We start from the raw sequence: 19,209 nt of genomic DNA on the forward strand, positions 1-19,209 counted from the left end.
TTTTGTTTCATTTTGTTGCTTCAGTCTTATAACTTCTGACAGAATTATGGAAACAATCTGCTAATGTCAGATGTCTCTATAACAGGATTGCAGAAATCCTCTGAAGTCACAGTTTCCATATTTACAGAATGTTCTTCTTTATACCTCAGAAAGAGCAAGAGTTATTCTAGCACAGCCCAAATACAGGATAGTACACATATCAAATTCCCTCTGGATGGCACACTGGCTTAGAAACATCTTTAGCTGACCAAAGGGTGATTTATTAAAAGTATGACACAGCCATCTTATCTACTAAGTAGAAGCAGTCCCATGAAGCTTTAATCTCCTTTGTCTCTGGAATTTAAAAAAAAAAAAAAATTGGTTAAGAAGGTTTTTCACTAGAATTTATTAAACTATCTTGTCAAAAAGAAACCTCAACATCTTTTGAAATTCTTTCCATTCAGGTGTGTCTTTAATGAACTTCTTTACTTTCCCAAAGGTTTAATCAATCAAATCAGAAAAAAACCCAACAGCCTATAATGTGATCAATACTCATCTTAAACCACTTGGTAATATCCAGCAGGACTGTACCTAAGATTATCCAAACCCCATAGTTTCAAAGGAGTATTTTCTTAATATTTCTACTATATTTCCATATTTTCATTTGTCTGTTTACCTCATTGTGGAGACACCTCATGAATTTCAGAATCAAAAAAAAAAAAAATTTAGTTTCTACAAAGAGATTTAAGTTCAGAACTCAAAAAAGTTCAGAAACAGTTCTGACTCCATTATTTATCATCTTCCATTCAAGCCAAAGGTCTAACCCAGCTGATGCTTTCACTCAGCTCCCACACAATGGATTGTGGCTTTCTGATTAGTTCTACAAATGTTCCTGTACTGGACTTAGACAAAACTAACACCTAGAAGCACAGCTGGAAAACAGAGCTGGTAATTTTGGATGAGCTTTGATCTTCACAGAGGCACAAGGTATTTCTGCTGTTTGAAGGTGAAATGTGTGTGAGAATAATTTGCCTTTTTATAGTTGATTCAACTAAATCACTTTCAGCTTATCTGTGCTGTAACTTCTATGACATGATCCATGCTCATAGATCCCTAGGCTCTTAAGTTTTGAAAATATTTGTGAAAATCTCTGTGAGAAGCCTACATTTCATGCCACTAAAAGATATTAATGGTACTGTTATCAGCTATCTATATAGCAGGAGGAGTTCTCAGGCTTCAATAACTTTCTACTAAGAAGAATTCTCTGATAAATCTGTGATATGTCCATTTCACATCTTTCACATCTACCTCAGGCCTAGACAGGATTTAAGAAGATCCACATACACCACAATGCAGGAAAAGTCATATTTCAGGGCCAAAGTTCTTTACTTACCTCCAGCCATCACTTCTGCATCAAGAACAGATTATTAGCAAAGACAAATCGCTGAGAACCTTGTTGTATAGAAGATCCTAAAAACTGAAACAATGTGGAGTTCCATGTTAAAGATACATTGCATGTTGAGAGGAAGAGGTTTTTGGGCTATGGGCAGAATGATGTGATAACCTCTTCCATAGAATGAGTTTATAGGTTACTACGAGTTATCAAAAATGTTCAGTGCACTTTAAACAGCCAATTTTCCATTCTTACCATGGAGGTATTGACCACTGACATGCAGAGTTAAAAGTAAGATGTTGAAATTATGGCTCAGAACAGGAAATTTTTTCTTCAAAATGATAAGTGGGAACTCTAGATAACCTCCTGTCATTTGTGGTGTTGCGGAGGGGTTTTGTTTGTTTCTTTTTTTTAATTATTATTATTTTTTATTTATTGATTGATTTATTTTAATAGCATTCATAATTAAAAATAAAAAAAACAACTGTATGTTTAATGGTTGATGGGTTACTGACAAGCTTTGGACACTCTAGGAAACTTTCTAGAGTCAAAGTATTGTCTTTCTTCCTTGAGTTCAACAACAGGTATGGATATAGTATCCCATTCATAGTAAAACATATTACACAGTACTTCCACTAGATTTTAAGAATAGGAAAATAAAAAATAAAATTTAAAAATCACAGTGGAAACATCGATGAAAACTGAGTCAACTCTGCTTTGCATGCGTATGTTAGTAGCTTTCACATATTTGTCATTTATATTTTACTCTACTTTTTATTTAAGCAATTTTTAACTTCTTGGATATGATTTTTTTGCCATTCATTATTAATCACTCTCCTTTCTGCATGGTAGTAAGCAATTACTTGATTAGTTTCAGAAGCCTCTATTTGTGTGTGACAAACTGGTGAAAAAAACTATATAGAAACAACCTCTGCATATTGTTTCAAAAATTACCTGCTCCATTCTCATTCCTTTCTGCTATATGAATCAGCTTCCTAATCCATGCCCAGTGTCTGGACACTGTCTCCTGTATATACATATGCAAATCCTCTTCCTTAATAACATTTTCACTATGCCAATGGAATACAGCTGTTCTGGAAAGAAACACTCCTAGGAGGAACCACATGTAGATCTTAAGTTCTGAAAACAGCATCCAGTAGTGGACAGAATACCAGCAAATTAACACTGGCATCAAGATAATATATACTGCTTACAGTATTTGCCATGCAACAATAATTGAACCTTCAAATTCTTTCAGAAGTCTTTGTTTCATTTCCATTGTACTTGTTAATAAAACAACTAAACACAGTTGATGCATCAAGTCAACTCTGTGCTATACCTCTCAGTTCAAATGGTCAATACAGCATATGAGACAGGAGAAACACAGAATGTAAAATAATCTTTACTGTGAGAGTGTCAGAGCACTGGAACAGGTTGCCCAGGGGAGTTGTGGAGTCTCCTACATTGGAGATATTCACGGCCTGCCTGGACAAGCTCCTGTGTGATGTACTCTAGGTTACCCTGCTCGTGCAGGGGGGCTGGACTAGATGATCTTTTGAGGTCCCTTTCAACCCTTGGGATTCTGTAATCTGCATTAATGGAAAAACTACAGCTTTCATTTACAAGAATGTCTGCTAGCTAAATGTCCACTGTTCACTGTTTTGAAGAAGGTTTATTCCACTGCAGGGATGTTACAGCATGTGTAGTTAAAAAAATCATTTTTGTACCATAAGCCTTAAGACTGCCTCTTTGATGTCTCCAGATGCGGGGTTTCTTCCTTTTACCCACCTCTAAGTTCTTGTAAGAGCTCCATTCATATTTAAGTCTGAAAATTAAATTATAACATGAACAGGAGCTTTAAAAGCATTGAGAGGCAATTCAGAAGGACTTAGTCCTGTTGAACATATAAGGTTAATTAAAATAATGAACTAGAGGTTTTCTCTCTACTAGACCACTGATTAAACTGATAAGAGAATATTGTGCTCATCCTCAGCATTGAAGACCTCCCAGGGAACACTAAGTGTTCCAAATACAATTCAAAGCCCAAATAAAGATGCTTCTGAAAAAGAGAGTTTTTTATGTTATCGGAAAAGGATTACATGATGGGATAGAATGTCAAGTTCCCTTCCAGAGAGAATATATTGACTACTTACAGGTCCATTAGTTCTTTAGACATAGACATGACAGATAAAATGACTAGTACTTTAAGCCACAGCATTCACAGAGAAAACAAGCAACAATGAAAATACAGTGAGAATAGCTTAACTTTTTTCTGTGTTACCAAGTAGCATCTCCATTTTCTGAGTTTTAAGTCATGAACAGACACCCTTTTGAAAGCCATGTCAGACTCATGGTTTTTGGATTCTGTATTCCTATATGAATTATATGAATTGTGCCACTTTATGATATATAGTAAGTCATACTAGATAATCTCCTGGAATCTCCTCAATAACCCCGGAGAGCAATAAGAGCAACATCTTTACGTTTTGGAAAGCAGTACCTAAAATAACATAAGCTTTATGGAAATAAGTGGTATTTCAAGTCTCACATTAAAAAACAGTCCTCACCAGGCTGTTGACCAATGTTATTGCCCTATGCATTTTATCTTATAAAGCACCCTTTTTAAGCAACTTCCTTCTTCATTAAGCTAAAGTTATTTGTCCAGCTCTCCCAGACACAGTGAAGATAGCTTTAAAACACTGCCACCATGAAGAGGAAAAAAAAAGTTATTTGCAAGTAAAAAATAAATAGAAGACATGGACTTTTTTGGGGAAAAGAATTAAAAAGATGTATCATGGTCTTATTACAAAGAAAGTTACAGATTCCATCCTACCGATGGGTCATATAATAAGTCTTTAGAACTGAACCAGGAAGCAAAAATACTCAATGTTCTTTTCTATACCTCAAATGTGTCTCTGCTTCAGATCAGGCCAGAATTTCATTTCCTTGAGACTCTTCAGAGCTTTGAAGTAAAAGATACTGGATACAGCTTTGATTTCCAGAGTCCTGAGTTTATGGTTAGGCAGTCCTCTACGCAATATAAACAAAAGGAAAAAAAAAGTAAACAGTGAGGCCTTGTAACTTTTTTGAAGAAGTTTTTATACAGTTGATCTTCTAGTGCATTCTCTGTTTATTCAGAAAATTGGTATAAATCATAGGCTCTGAATATCAGCTTCCCTTTGATTAATGAAGGGCTGATCCCTCATATCATTAATAGAAAAGTCCAGCTGCTGGCCTTGTGTCACTTTCTTCAGATGACCCTTTTCATGGGCTTGTGTGTGCCTTCAAATGTTGCACAGGACTGTGGAAGCAGGGAGCCCTCAGGTGATTGCATGAGTGGTTACCACATTTCTGAGCAAAGTGAAGAGCTGCTGTCCCAGGAACACCACAGTCCCATTGCATCAGTGACGCAGTCTAATCAGCTTTAATGTAGGGCAATCATCCTACTCCTAGCTCTGGTGTTTGCTATGTCAGCAGTAATTTGAGGGTCTGTGGGTTGTGTAGACCTAGTAGTCCCATCTGTAACTGATAAATAATAAAAAGTCATATTTGACAGGTTTTTTAACTTCATGTGACATTTCTAAACAAGACATATCTATACTCAAAATAACTAAAATTCATTAACAATGAAATGTTTAAGACTAGTTTTACTAGCTTTTACTAGTTTTTTAATGAGTTAGCTCTGAAGATATTCTGGCTCACTTCCTTCCTCCCTTCTCTTCATTCTTTTCCTCCCTTTCCTTCCCTTCCTTCCTTCCTCATTAGCTGAAAGTAAACATTAGAAACACTTCCCTGACATTTCTCCACAAAATCCTTCACCTCTCCCCAGAGAAGTTCTGAACAGTTCAGTTGTCAGGTTTAGTTTACATACTTTATCTGACAATTTAAAGCAACTACTCACAGTCCCTTAAAGTATAGAAAACATCTCCCATGAGTTCCAATTTTTGGATTCTGAAGTACTCATTCTCTCCTACAACCAATTCTTACCTCATATCTCTCTTAGCATAGCTATGTTCCTCCTTGGCATAGTCCCAGAAAGCCTTCTTACCTTCCTTGTAAAATTTCAGACTTCTTAATGAAACCTTGTTGGTTAAACTGCTTTAGCAGTTTCTCAAGTCAATGCAGATAAGACACAAAACTCACTTCTGCTTCTACTCTTCCTGTTGAGAAACTCATATCTGGGAAAGAGAAGGTGTAGACACAAGTCTCAAATTTTTTTTGCTGTTCTTCAGGTGCTTTAAACAGAAAGAACAGGAAAATGTCTCACACTTCCTTCACTTCCTGTAATAAAACTATTCACATCTCATGCAGCTCTTACGCTTTTCAAGCTTTCATGATGACAACTACTATGTCAAGCATACTTCAACGAGTAGCCTCTTGCACTAAAACTGTTCTAGCCGCATAGATCACGAAGGGACACCACCAACAACAAAATCTGAATAAAATGTTCAGAATACAGTTTTCTGTTAACATAGGTCCCACATTAGAGATATTGCAGTATTTAAGATGATTTGGGTTTCATGCTAAATCAGGAAAAGAAAAAGGTTGTAGATTGTAATTCTTTTTCCTATAATATTTAAGGTTGTCAAGATGCAGTTTATCTCAGACAGTTTGAATTGCCTTTAACCAGTATTTCCATGATCCTGACATTCTTTAAAGTTAGTCTCTGTAGACAGATTTCCAAGCAGCTAATCATTGTGTTCTCAAACTTTCATGACTTGAAGACTAAAACATCTAGTGATGCATTGAAAGGTACAGTGTCTTCCACAGATTTTTAAAGCTCCTTCAATGCTTGGATCTTTCTGCTTTCTATTGTTCCCTCTTTTTAGGGGAATGCCTCTGTAGCAGGAAACTGTAAAAGAGAATATTCTTGGAAAGCTTTTTCTGGATAGGAAAGAGGAACAAGGAGGCATCCTTAGTTTCCATCTCCCAGTGAAGGTGTCTCCAGGTAAAATGTTGCCTTCATATGGCATTTTCCAAGGGAATAATGACTACTAGCTTTGGTTTACTGCAAAGAAGACTAATGTTTCTCTGCTGGACTAGGAATCATGGACTAGTGGTTTGTTTTCAGTCTAAATTATCAGCTAATTTTTATTTCTCAGGCAAACAATAATCCCTTTCATAACAGAAAGCCTTCAAAGGGGATATTTGCAACCAAGCACACAGAGAGCTTAAAAATATAAAGCAAAGAAAGGTTAATCTCAGCTTGGTGCAAGCTTTCTCCCTTTTCTAAGCAGTCCAGAGCCTCAAGGATTTGGAAAGGCCTTGAATCAGAGATTTTCATCTACCCTTCTGCTATAATCCATTTAAAAAGTACAGTTGCAAACCAGAATGATTGTTACTTTAAGGGCAGCAGTCTAATAGTGAAATGGTCACAGGCAAGATAAAACAGAAAGAGAAACAGCAGTGCTGGCAAAACTGGGGCAAAGTCATATGGAAAAATCCAACTTGCCCAGGAGAACAGCAAAATATATGATTTTGGTTTAGTTGTTAGCAGTGACCAGGAGATATTTTCAGAATTAATTCCACATTGAATTTAATCTAGTAGTTTTCACCAAGCAACAATATAGATATTCATTTCTAGTTTCATTTTAAAGTACTGCACCAACCAGCCCTGAAAAAATGCCATTATGGACTGCTCATAGTTGGTTGGTTTGAGGGGGAAGCACTTGGGAGAGGTAATCTCAGTGGAGCAGGGCAAATCACTCTTCATAATGCCAAGGGATCCTCGGGAATCCAAACTCATTCTTCTCAAAAATTTTATTATAAACTCAACCTTTTTGTCCTTCCTTGTAATGCTTTGCCAAACAAGGATCAAAGGATGCAGCTGCTTTTTTAGTCTGTTACAAAACAAGAGTTCCAGGATTTTAATCTGATATTAGTGATAGTTCAAAACGCCTTATAAACATCATGCATGCATTAAGTAGCAGCTACTTATGAGAATAGTGCTGTTGTTCATTGTAGTTCATTAACAACCTGAACAATGACGGTGTGATCTATGAGATTACTGTGTGCTGAGAAGGCTGTAATTCCAAAACCCATACTTCTCTGATGCAAAACATTGGTGATACTTACCACTCATGTCAGAACATATAGTTCTTAGTTATAAAATGATGTTGGTCATTCAGTTGCAATTGTAAATCAATGTAATTCTATTGATGTCAGAGGAGCAATACTGCCTTACACTGAGACTCTGGTCCTGTCAACTTTCAGTAAAATTAGATCAGCAAACCTGTTACACAGACTAAACTTTGCTATTAATTTTATTCCCTGACAGATATTTTTTTTTCCATGTGTTGAGACCTTAGGCAGTGCTGAGCTGTGCATGTGACAACAACTTAATTTACTGCAACTGTGGAGGTCCTAGAGTCTTCCAATACTGCCTGTAGGACAAACTACAAATGAAACCAGCATTTAGATAGCATGCTTTGCTATCAGCAAGAGAGCCAAAACAAGCTACAGATAAGCAGGATAAAATTGCTTTTGTGTATTATAATTAATAAAATCAAAAAGATATCACTGTACTTAGTTTCACACCACCTTCCAAAGAGTTTTCATATTCAGAGGATACTGACTGGGTAGCTCTGCTCCTGGTTAATTCTTAGGGTGAATCCTGATCACTAAATTTTTCTGAGGCTCTATCTTCACTAATGACTGTTTTATTTACTTATTAATATTTGTATCAAAAATATTTGTATTAGTAGGGATATTCCAGGCACACAACTATCACTACCATAATCAGTATAGTTCCCATTAAAGACATGCATACATTTTTTCTTCTCAGATTTTAAGGTCATTTTACAAGAAAAGTAAAGCATTTTGCATTCATTAAATCAGTATTAATTTTAAAACTCCATGAGTAGCATTATTGACATCTTATGGATAGAAACTGAGATACAGTGAAACTATTTGTCTCAAAACAGGAAATATTTGAGTCACACAGATTCAGTGGTAGTATAGGAAAAGGAGAACCTTAGAAGTTCAAGTCTTAAGGCTCATATCTAACCTTTGATTCATACTCTGTCCATAGCCCCCAGCATCAGTCTTAAGCTAGGGCTTCTCATAGTGGTCTCTATGGCAAGTAACAGTAATAGGGAAATAAGTTCATTATCAGTGTCCCTATTTGTTTAACCACTGCTGGTAGGAAGCTTAGTAAAGTATCTGAACTTTTGACAGGTTATCCACATTAACATGCCACAGGGAAAACGCATTCAAGAACTCAACCTGCTTTGAAGACACTGCTGCTGAGAGCTCAGTGACCTCAACAGCAGCACCATGTAAGAACGTTCCAAACAAAAAAATCATTCTCAAGGATATTTTGACCTTTTTCAACATCCTTAAGAGAGTGCTACAAAAGACCTGCTGCTTATTTACCATTTCTTATCAGATGACTTCACACCAGACAGAAGTCTCTGAGGGGTTCTTCAGACAGCAAGGAGGTTGATATACCGCATCATCAGACTGCTGGTTTTGTGCAAGGAGGAAAGGTCTTGTTTCTTATGTCAGCATCACTTTCACAGTGATCACCTCTCACCTGCTGCAGTTCTCATCTGTGAATGTGTGAAATAACCCAGGACTAAACAGAAAATGAGAAAATGAAGGTGAAGAAACAGGTAAAAGGTTGGGCAGTATAGGGGAAGTTTAGGAATACACAGTGGTTTTAATGTGAGGAAAAAAATCAGGTATCAGATTTGCGGAGGAAAGTTATGAGAAGATGGTAGCAAATAGCTCTAAACAAGAAGGCATTGGGAAACCTGAGCTGGTGTTTCTCACAGGAGGGAACGCATCAGAAAACAGAAGAACAGCAGCTAACCTGGTAAATAATTATGCAAATTTTCAGTTACCACTATGTACCTAACACTAATTAGGTCTGAAAGTTGTTACCATATGACTGCTGGCCTGTGTGGAATAACTTCAATGCTCAATGCTTCCCTTCCCGAAAGAGACATGAGAGCACCACTGAAGTCACCCTTACCAAAGGCAGCTCTCTTGGCAGTCTCAGGGCATGTGAACTGGGTTAATCCCTCACAAGAAGACACAGTGCAGGACCTTAGGGCATGAAAGGGAGTGCAGAGACAGCTTCACCTAGTACTTTGGATAGCAGCAGTTTCTTCCTTTTGACTAGGATTTTTAAAAATCCACAGGTTTCATGGGGACACTTGGAGCTCCTAATCCACATTTTAAGAACTCTTCAATTTCTACTGCAGATATTATTAGCAAATAATATTAGATATTAATAAAAACATTTATTTTTTAAGAATTCTGTTTATATAACAATTATTACAAATTAAAACCTAATATTACATATTACTAGGATAAAGTAATTGGGAAGTTTTACAAATATACTGCCTTATTCTGGTTCAGTCAGCAAGGCTTATACCTATACCAAGTCTGAGCAGTCTTAGTTTTCTAGAAAATAATATACTTTGGCCTGTCAATGAGAAATTAATTCATTTTAGCTCCTTGCAGGCATGTATTGCTGAAATTCACCCTATTGACAGTAACAATGAAAAAAGTTTACCTTAAAAATAGAGATGACAGATTTTAATCTGAAGTCTGTACACAAAGGCTCTGTCTAATTCCCTCATTCATCAGCTACTTCAATACTGTGGAAGCTAGGGGTTTGATTTTTTGGAGCGAAAAAGCCATTCAAAATTTCATGATTTCAGAGGTTTGGTGTCATGAAATACCACAGGTCATTGTACCATTCATACAACAGAGAGGACATCAACAATCTGAAAGAAAAAGGTAAATAAATTCTACTATACCTTGAGTAAGCTTAATAATCTAAGTAACAGTTGGCAAGACACAATACCAGAAGTAGTTAGCAGGGGAAAAAGAACGTATGATGCTAAAAGAAATGTAGGTGTCACCGAAATTTTTTACTTTAATCTGAAAAGAATGTGTAAGACATTAAAGAAATCTGTCATTTTTCAGAAGTCTGTGATTCTTAAAGCATTTTTGACTCTTTTCCCAAAGTTTTTATGTTGACTTCATCCCCCTTCCATCACCTTTCCACACCCTGTTCAGAATGAATTAGAAACAGGTTCTGTGTCTGACCACTTACAAGAAGCTGACACTTACAGGTAGATCCTCCAATGGTCTAGCAGGGAGAGAGAACAGAACACATTTCAGGAAAATAATGAGGATTGATTTTTTCCTGGATATTTGCTTTCAGTGCGAGTCCTGCTCCTTGCCCCATGGTGAGCCTAATAGAAAGTTACAACCATTTCTAAAATTACAAACAAGACAAAAAAGAGGGAGCCACACATTGCGGATACTAGAAAGGGAAGGAGACAGGGATTCACCAAGCACCAGCAGCAGCAGAAGTAATGGGTTTTTGAGAAAGAGCAGGACCACTCCTCTTGGCAGTAACAAGCAGGACATCTTCCTGAAGGTATAAAACTGTCCTTGACCAAAACAATTGATGAGGTGAAATTTTAGCTCCAGACCTTGACTTCCATGAGATGACTGATGGTTTATTTACAGTATTATTTCAGGAAGGAAAGAGAGGGAAAGAGGAGAGGAAAGGAGGGGGAAAGGAAAAATTTTCAGCAGGTAAAGGCATTGGTCTTGGTTAGAGCAGTGTATGAGACTATTTTCACCAGAATTACTATTAACATCATGGTCCTAAAGAGAAAAGACTGTATCACATGTAGAAAACAAACAACATCAGAAAGTAAGTAGCCAGGCACTATTTATTTTTTCACAGTGTAACCAATCAACTTCACAGCAGATACACTAAAAACAATGCATTACAACTGCTTCACAAAGTTCAGTGTTGAAACTCTCTCAGTTTAAAAGACATCAGAGCACAAACATCTAATCTGTTCATTTTGCACAGAACACAGGGTATTCAATGGCGGGGTTTTAAATTTATTTTTAAGACTATGGCTTTCAGTTTTACATTTAGAATATTACAGGCTACATCTCAGAAACATCTGTATGAACCACTCACAAGGGTGCAGGCACATTTCCATTCAATGCACAAGGAGTAGTGTAACATTTATAAGAAAATTCAGTAGACATTAACATTCACAGTATAATCATGAGCTATAAAACCCGTCCTTCGAACTACTGCCAGCCTTCTCCTGGCAAGAGGTTTCCAAGATTTTATTTTTCTAGAAGTCCTTACAACCGAGCTTTCTCTCGTAATCTTACATCAGAAATTCTGTTTTTAAGGCCTTGAGCAGCCAAACCCCTTCTGATAATAAGGGCTACAAGCACCTCCTTTCTGAGCTTGTTAGTATTACTCTAGTCATCAGTCTCAAAGTCTCATCAGTCCTCAAACAAATTCAGCTTTTAGCAGCTGATATACTATTCTGCATGAGGTATTCTGTTGTAAAAAATAAAAAAAAACCAAAACAAACAAACAAAAAAACCCACAGAACAATCATAGGGTGAAATACCTCCCTTTGCTTTCATTTCTATCCAGACCTCGAGAAAAACTAAAGCCAACAAAAACAAAACCACAAACAAACAAAAATCCCACAGGTAAGAGAGGACAAAAGGCTACAAAACTCTAGCCTTGAACCATATTTGATCTTTCTGCAATATCCTGTAGAAATCTAAACTTTACATTTATTTAAAACACTATGAGTGATGCCCAGTTACTTTTGGAATACTTTAAACTGAACTCTTAAGGGATGATTTTAGAAAACTTTAAACATTTACAGTGTGAAAAACAGGTCTTAAAAACAAGCTGAATCCATCCACTCTACAAATGCAATCACATAAACTTCCTCAGCACTGAAGAAATTTGTGTCTACTTTTATCTGTAAATCAATTTTTCATCAAAGAAGGAATTGTGATGTTTATTTTCAGTGATATCAATGCCTGTCTTCAACCAGAACATTTATGTTCTCCCTTTCTCTTCAGTAAAAAGGAGTTTGATTAAAAACCAATCCTTAAGACTCATCAAATTTTAAGCTTCTGAATCACTTCTACATTTTAACTGTGCAAATCTAAATGGGGGGCATTTTTAGGACCTTTTTGGTCACATTCAGTACATAAATTTTATGGGGGAAATAAGCTTATTAAAACAACATCAGAACTTGACGTACATGTAAAAATATTCATAGGTTACTTTCAAGTCTACATACATACGTATATACATATGTCTTTGACATTGCTAATATAATTTTTGCACACTCACAAAGTCTTGGTATAGGATTTAGCAAAAACATCAGTTTATCATCTCTGAAGTCTTCTGGTTCAGCCATGCTCATTCATAATGTTGTCAAATATTAAAATGATTATATCAATGTTTCATTCTAACCAGGTATAGAGAATTTGTCAAAATGGAGAAGCAGATAAAAATCAATACTCACAAATGCTCTAGTTTTGGCATTGCATGCAAAAGACCATGGTATTTTAAGAGAGGCTGAAGATCTCATGGCTTAATCACATTAAAAGCCTATGAGGATACCTTGATGTTTCTAGGTAACTGAGTAACTGATGAATGCATACCAAGGCTATTGGAAAAGTTCCAAATAACTGAGTAGAACTGTAAATGTTGGCACACTTACAATATTAGCCAAACTGAGGAGGCTTATGTAAGAAAAACTGAAATGGAAAAATAAATTTGCATCAATATTATCTATTCTAAATACTACCCCTAGAAGCAACACAGATTTACAAAACTTCCTAATGTTTCATATTTTTTTCAGGAAGTTATTCACAAGGGCTTTAATAAATAATTTTAAAAGGAACATAGTATTATAACATTGTCCACTGGAGCCACAACACAATCAAAATAAATGCATGGTACGATTGTTCACTTAGGTAGCTAAAAATATCAGCATTTTAAAAACAATTTTAAAAAATAAGGATGCAGTAGATATGGGCAAACTAAAACACTATGTGAAGTGTAAATGCTGAGATTTGCATTAAGACTGAGATACATAATAAATCAACAAGTGAAGGATATTTCTGGAAATTTAGTTTTTAGACCATACATTGCAATTGTTTATAAAACTTCAGTGAAGGGGAATATGAATTATAGCAGTATCTCTTACTTAATTAGAAAAAGTGATTAAGAACAAATATTAGATCTTTCAAGATATTAATCACCATGAGATTGCCAGATTGTGATCCTTCAGTTTCATTTAAGGAAGTATTTATATTCTATAGTAATTTAAACTGTAAGTATCATAACACAGCTCTTCACATTCACATATAAAGTCTAAGCATCCACAGCAGACAACAGTGGGAAATAAAAAAGGTACTGTGAAATCACACAAACCATTAAGATTTTTTTCCTTAACTAAAACTTAAACACAGATTGTATATTTACACCTGGCCTATGAATATGCAAATGTACACATTTACCTATCTTGGAAAATTTGAGCCATAGTGCAAGCACCTTCATTGCTTCTGCTCCTATTCCATCAGTGGGATGAGGGGCAAACATTACTTGACCTGTTTAAAATAACCATGAACTCTTTTCTGCAGATCTCACAAGCCAAAAGATTCCTATTTACCATATTCCTAAGGAGTAAAAACAATTCAAGGGGAAATAGATATCTGCAGTGAAGTGATGACTCATCCTCACTTCCCACCCACAGTGGCTGGTTTTAGATTTTAAATATTGAATTGGCAAAATAAATGTATCATCTGTGGAGCACTACTGGCCATTGTTGTTAAGAATTCTCAGTCTTCTTAAGTCTAAATGACAAAGCAATCTTAATGTTGCTCTATAAACCCAGTCTGCCTCCTCAGTGGGATCAACTGAAAACCCCTTTTCCAATGCTTGGCAGCAAGACATCTCCTACCTGCAATGCCTGGAGAGGGAAGCTGCAAGAGGAAACCTTTTCTTTTGAATTCAGCAAAGTCCAAACCCTGATGATAAGATCACTCTGTGAAGCCAGAAACAAAAAATGTTGCTTCCAACCTGATACATGTTTGAGTCTCAGGTAGCCATGCAGAGATGTATGGAAAAGAATTAAACAAGAGAGGCCTTATTATTGCAAGCAAACTCACATCTCCCTTGATCCTTTTATCTAGCTGTATTCAGGCCCTGGTGTCTGTAGCAAAATTGTCCTAATTTACACAGGCCATACCCCTACTCTTCTGAAACTCTCTTCTTGAATAAGAAAATGAAATGAGAGGAAGAACGTGGTAGAACCGTTTACACGTCTTCTGTCTTATGTCCCACACGGCTCTCCTCATACAGCCGAAGTAACATTGATCTACCATAAGCAAAACTTGAAGGCAATGCAAGATTTCCCACTGGAAAGTGGAATGAGATTGCCCAGGAATTTTACAGATTTATTTTTTCCTTAAAATACCATGAGAATTTTAATTCTTTTTTTATAAACAAGACATAGTTAGGGGGGAACAAGACCAACCTATGGAAAAAAAGGGCTAGATCCTTCAGTTTTTTACAGTCTTAGCTGATCTCTTACACCAATGAGCTTCTGAGATTTCCTCTAAAGCCTTCATTAACACTCTGGCTTTCCCGATGAGATTTACTAGTAACTAAAAAAAATTATTATTTATTGCCTTTTCACTAGCGTCATAACAGATCCAAAAGACAACACAGAACCCACACAAAATACTGAGCTCTGTGACTAGATTTAGACACTTTGTCCAGGAGTGCAATCAAAACTCTCCCCCTATACTACACAGAGGATGTCTCAGTGCCTCATAACAGGACAGCCAACTCAATGAAACCGCTCCTGTGCAAAGATAAACATAAAGTGCAGGGATGCTTTTCCATTGTTCTGGAAGTCACAACACACATCCATCTTCTGAAGGGAAGCATGTACCTTATTTCAAATTACAGTCTTGCAGGGAAAAAATCACCATTCCTTTTAACTAGAAACTAGTACCAACTTCCCTGGAGCACATCAGCTATACTAGTTCATGCCTGGTATGATCCACCTTTCACACTCCTGAGAGAGGGACTTAATGACTGAATGCAGTCTGGGTTAAATTTTCATTCTCAAATTGTTTAGCCCTCAAGGTGACTAAGAGCAGTGTAGACACCTGGGTATGAGGTCTTTCCCAGTGTCTACTGTACTAATTAATACTAAATAATGTTAACAAATATTGTTTCTCATAATTAAAGAAGAAAAAATAACCTTTTTATGATTTAATCTGATTTTTTATCTGACATTTCATTAGAATGATCACTCAAGATAACTTTCTGTTGCTCATTCAATCTGTAATTGATGTGTAGTAAATGCACAGTAACAATTCTTTTTTTTATAAAAAGTAAAGGTTTAATTATGGTGCAGGGAAATCAAGTGCATTATCACAAATATGAGTGAGAAGCCCATTAATTAAACATAGGTCAATCAAATCCATGTAACTGGATTCTGGAATCACTGCCCCCAGCAATCTTTCCTCCCCATCTTTTCCCTCCCTTCACATCAGTTTTCAGTGCAGATTCTCAATGGAATGAAAAATGGCTATGTTAAGAATCCATCCTTTTGCCTCCAGCTGTAAGCTCCCATCACATTTCTTGGACCAGAGCTTGTTCATAGTCTTGCACACTCAGTCAGATAATCCCACCCATCTGATTGAAATACTAACTTACAAAAGAGTAAAATAAAGATAAATTTTCAGATTTTGATTCATCTGGTAAAATTGCTTTACAACTGCCATTGTTGGTACAAGTAAGGCAGAAGCAAGAGACAACTGAAAAGGATGGACAGATCTATTCCTTTCATTGACTTAAACCACTTGGGTAGCAAGCTTCTGGCATGAACCAGTGCAGAGGCGTTTTCTACGGCCTGGAGAATGTTCTACCTCTCCCCATGAGTCATTTCACCACCCCAAGAATATTCATCAGGGCATGTGGATATTCACTAAGCAGAAGCACAGTAATTCTTTCTCACTCCTTGCCTTGTATTCTTTAGCTGAGGAACTCTACATTAATTTCTATTTTCTGTATCTGTTACAATGACTAAAAATACATTATTATTTCACAAACACTAAAGATCACATTCAATGTATAATTGAGAGAAACTACAATGAATTAAGAATAATTATATTGACAATGATTTTTTTTTTCTTAAAAAAAGATGCATTCGTGTTAATTCTCAGGTATTTGGAAACAGCAAACTGAAATGATGACTGATACACATAAATACAGCATACCTTACTTCAAGCAGACAGATATTTAAATCCGGACTCCTCCTGTTGGCTTTCAATTGAAAGGTCAAAGGTGTTCACAAATTACAAAGCATAGTTCATATACCAATTTTAAACAAATCTTTTATTACCATAGCTAATAAGGAACGGAAAATTCTAAAAAACATATTTGAGGTGATTCTCCTTCAAAGTCTTGCACAATCCTATGTCTCTGAATGTCAGAAAACCAGATGTGATTAAGGCCTTTGAAGCACATCAACATGTGAATATAAAATACATTACCCAGAGCTCATGCTTTGCTTGCACTGCCACTACATAAAACAGATTCATTCAGACACAGAAGACATGCACTGAAGATCAGTGAGGTACAATCACAGACAAAACCTTGCCAAAAATAACACACTGAGCTGTACTTACTACTTAACCAGACAAGTGGTGAACACTAATACAGAAATATCAAGGAAAAGTCTCTTCTTTGAAAAATAAATTTCAGGAGATGACTATATAGGTGCACTATAAAACAAATTCCCCAGACTTTTCCACCTCTCCATCTGCACGGCAATTTCTGGTCTTATGTCCCTCTCTTTCAGTGAGGAAACTTACTGAGGAGGCTCTGGCTCACATCCTTAGTGTTCAATCATTTGAGCTACTGAACACTCATTATTGAAATTAGTGCAAATTAAGTATGCGTTAATGGCATCAATTCAGGATAGCATCACTCTTTATGACAGTACATAAGCACATGCTTGTCTGAATTCTGGTCTAATTACAGTACTGATTAGGAATCCGTTTAAGCATGCACTTAATCAGTAATGGTCAGAATAATATGACTCCAAATGCTGTGATCCCAGCTATCAGTAAATGAACTTTTATCCAGGTAAGTTTGAAAAGAGATTGCAACATCTTAGTCCAAGTAATTATAGTCTGTTTCTCGCCATTTTTTTTATCACTTGGATTTCTTGAAGTGTTCACATGCAATTATAAACAAAACACATAATACTAAAATATCACATTTATTACATGCCATGTTACAGTTCACTGTATTCCCATTTCTACTTGCACTCACAGTACTATGAGAAACTAAAATTATTTCATCAGAAACAAATGAAGTACACAGAAAAGTTTGTCAACAGAGAGAAGCAAGTATATCCATAAGCCAAACAGCTGTAATGTTCAATAGGTTTAATACTTCATTACATTGTTTCATAGAAATAAGAGATGAAAGACTTTTTATCTATCCCTTGCCAATTCTGGATGTTTTCAGTTCTCCAGTCACTGGAAGCTGACTGGCAACTAACAACCACATGAATAGAAAAAGCTAACTAGATCTGCCAGAGGAGAGCAGGCTGTAAAATTTGTATTTCCTCTTGTGAGGTGCCAAGTTCTTTGAAGTTCCTTTTGTTTAAAGGTGAATTAACGAAACTCAGGAGCTCACAAAATCTGGGCCTTGTATTGTACAGTGTGTAGACGGCTTTTCAACTACACATCCAACATACTGCTGAGAAATGTGTTTACTATGTTGTCAAAAAGCATCAAACTGCACTATGGAATTAAAACTGACACATTTCCTTTGTACTGAACATTTTCTGAAAATGAGACTCTAAAGAAACAATAAATTATAGCAGTTCAGTGTTGTTAATGATGCCACACTTCTGTGCTTAGTCTAAGAGTCGGAAGTTAGTGCTCAGAAAGGTCATGCAACATATAATGTCAGCAAACCTCAACATCAGGATTTCAGATTCTCAACCACTTCCATATCTCATCAGCTAAATACTGAAATAAGTTTGCATTAAAACAGGACCTTCTCTGCCATGCTTTCTTCCAGAATCACTACATATATAGTGCTGCATTTTGTATTACTTTGGGACTGAACACTGCAGTAACATTTCATCTGAAATGTGTATTGCATATCATATCTTACTATGTTTGGTATTATATAAATATACATTCATCTTTTCTGAGAAATTCAGAGGAAGCACATCTAAAGGAAATATTGGGGGTAGTGTATCGTTTTCTATTATTAGCCATTAATCATGTCTGTATTTCCAGTACTGAACATCCTTACCTACAGCCAAATGTTAATCCCGTTAATCCTCTTTAAAGATCTTTAAGGTCTTCTGTGTAATTCTGACTTTTACTTAATGCATATCTTAATTTTACAATGATTTTTTGCAAGCTCACTTGAGACCAGGTTGGTTTCTTTTTTTTTTTTTGAGAATGGAGGACAGACAGCACTTTTCCATAACAAATACAATGTATTTTAAAATAGAAATGAGATACTAAATGCTGTCAGCCGGCAACAGTCAACACAGAGAAGTCAGTTCAGAAAGGCTGCTACTGAAGGACTGCTATCAAAGTGAACAGAAGTTCTGACCACAGAAATGCTGGAGAACTGGCCCTAGAAATTTAGGGGGGCATAAGTCCCATCTTAGAGAAGGGTCAGCAAGGCATAAGGATTATTTAACTGCCCCACCCCCAACAGAGCTTTCCCATTAGAAACAAACAACTATCAAGGAGATAATTACACGGCAATCTATAATACAGACTCAGTAAATTCATACCATTTGGCTTTGGCTCAGTGAGCAGCATATGCAGTAACAAGCAGAATCCACAAATTGATACCATATGCAAAGTGAAGCAGGTCACACACTACACTCCTAGGGCTAGAGACTTAACATAGTGGCTTTGAATACTGTTGTGTGACCACAGTAGTGATACAGGTTTTCCAAACTCTGATG

The sequence above is a fragment of the Melopsittacus undulatus genome, chromosome 7, assembly GCF_012275295.1.
Source record: "Melopsittacus undulatus isolate bMelUnd1 chromosome 7, bMelUnd1.mat.Z, whole genome shotgun sequence".
NCBI classification, from domain to species: domain Eukaryota; kingdom Metazoa; phylum Chordata; class Aves; order Psittaciformes; family Psittaculidae; genus Melopsittacus; species Melopsittacus undulatus.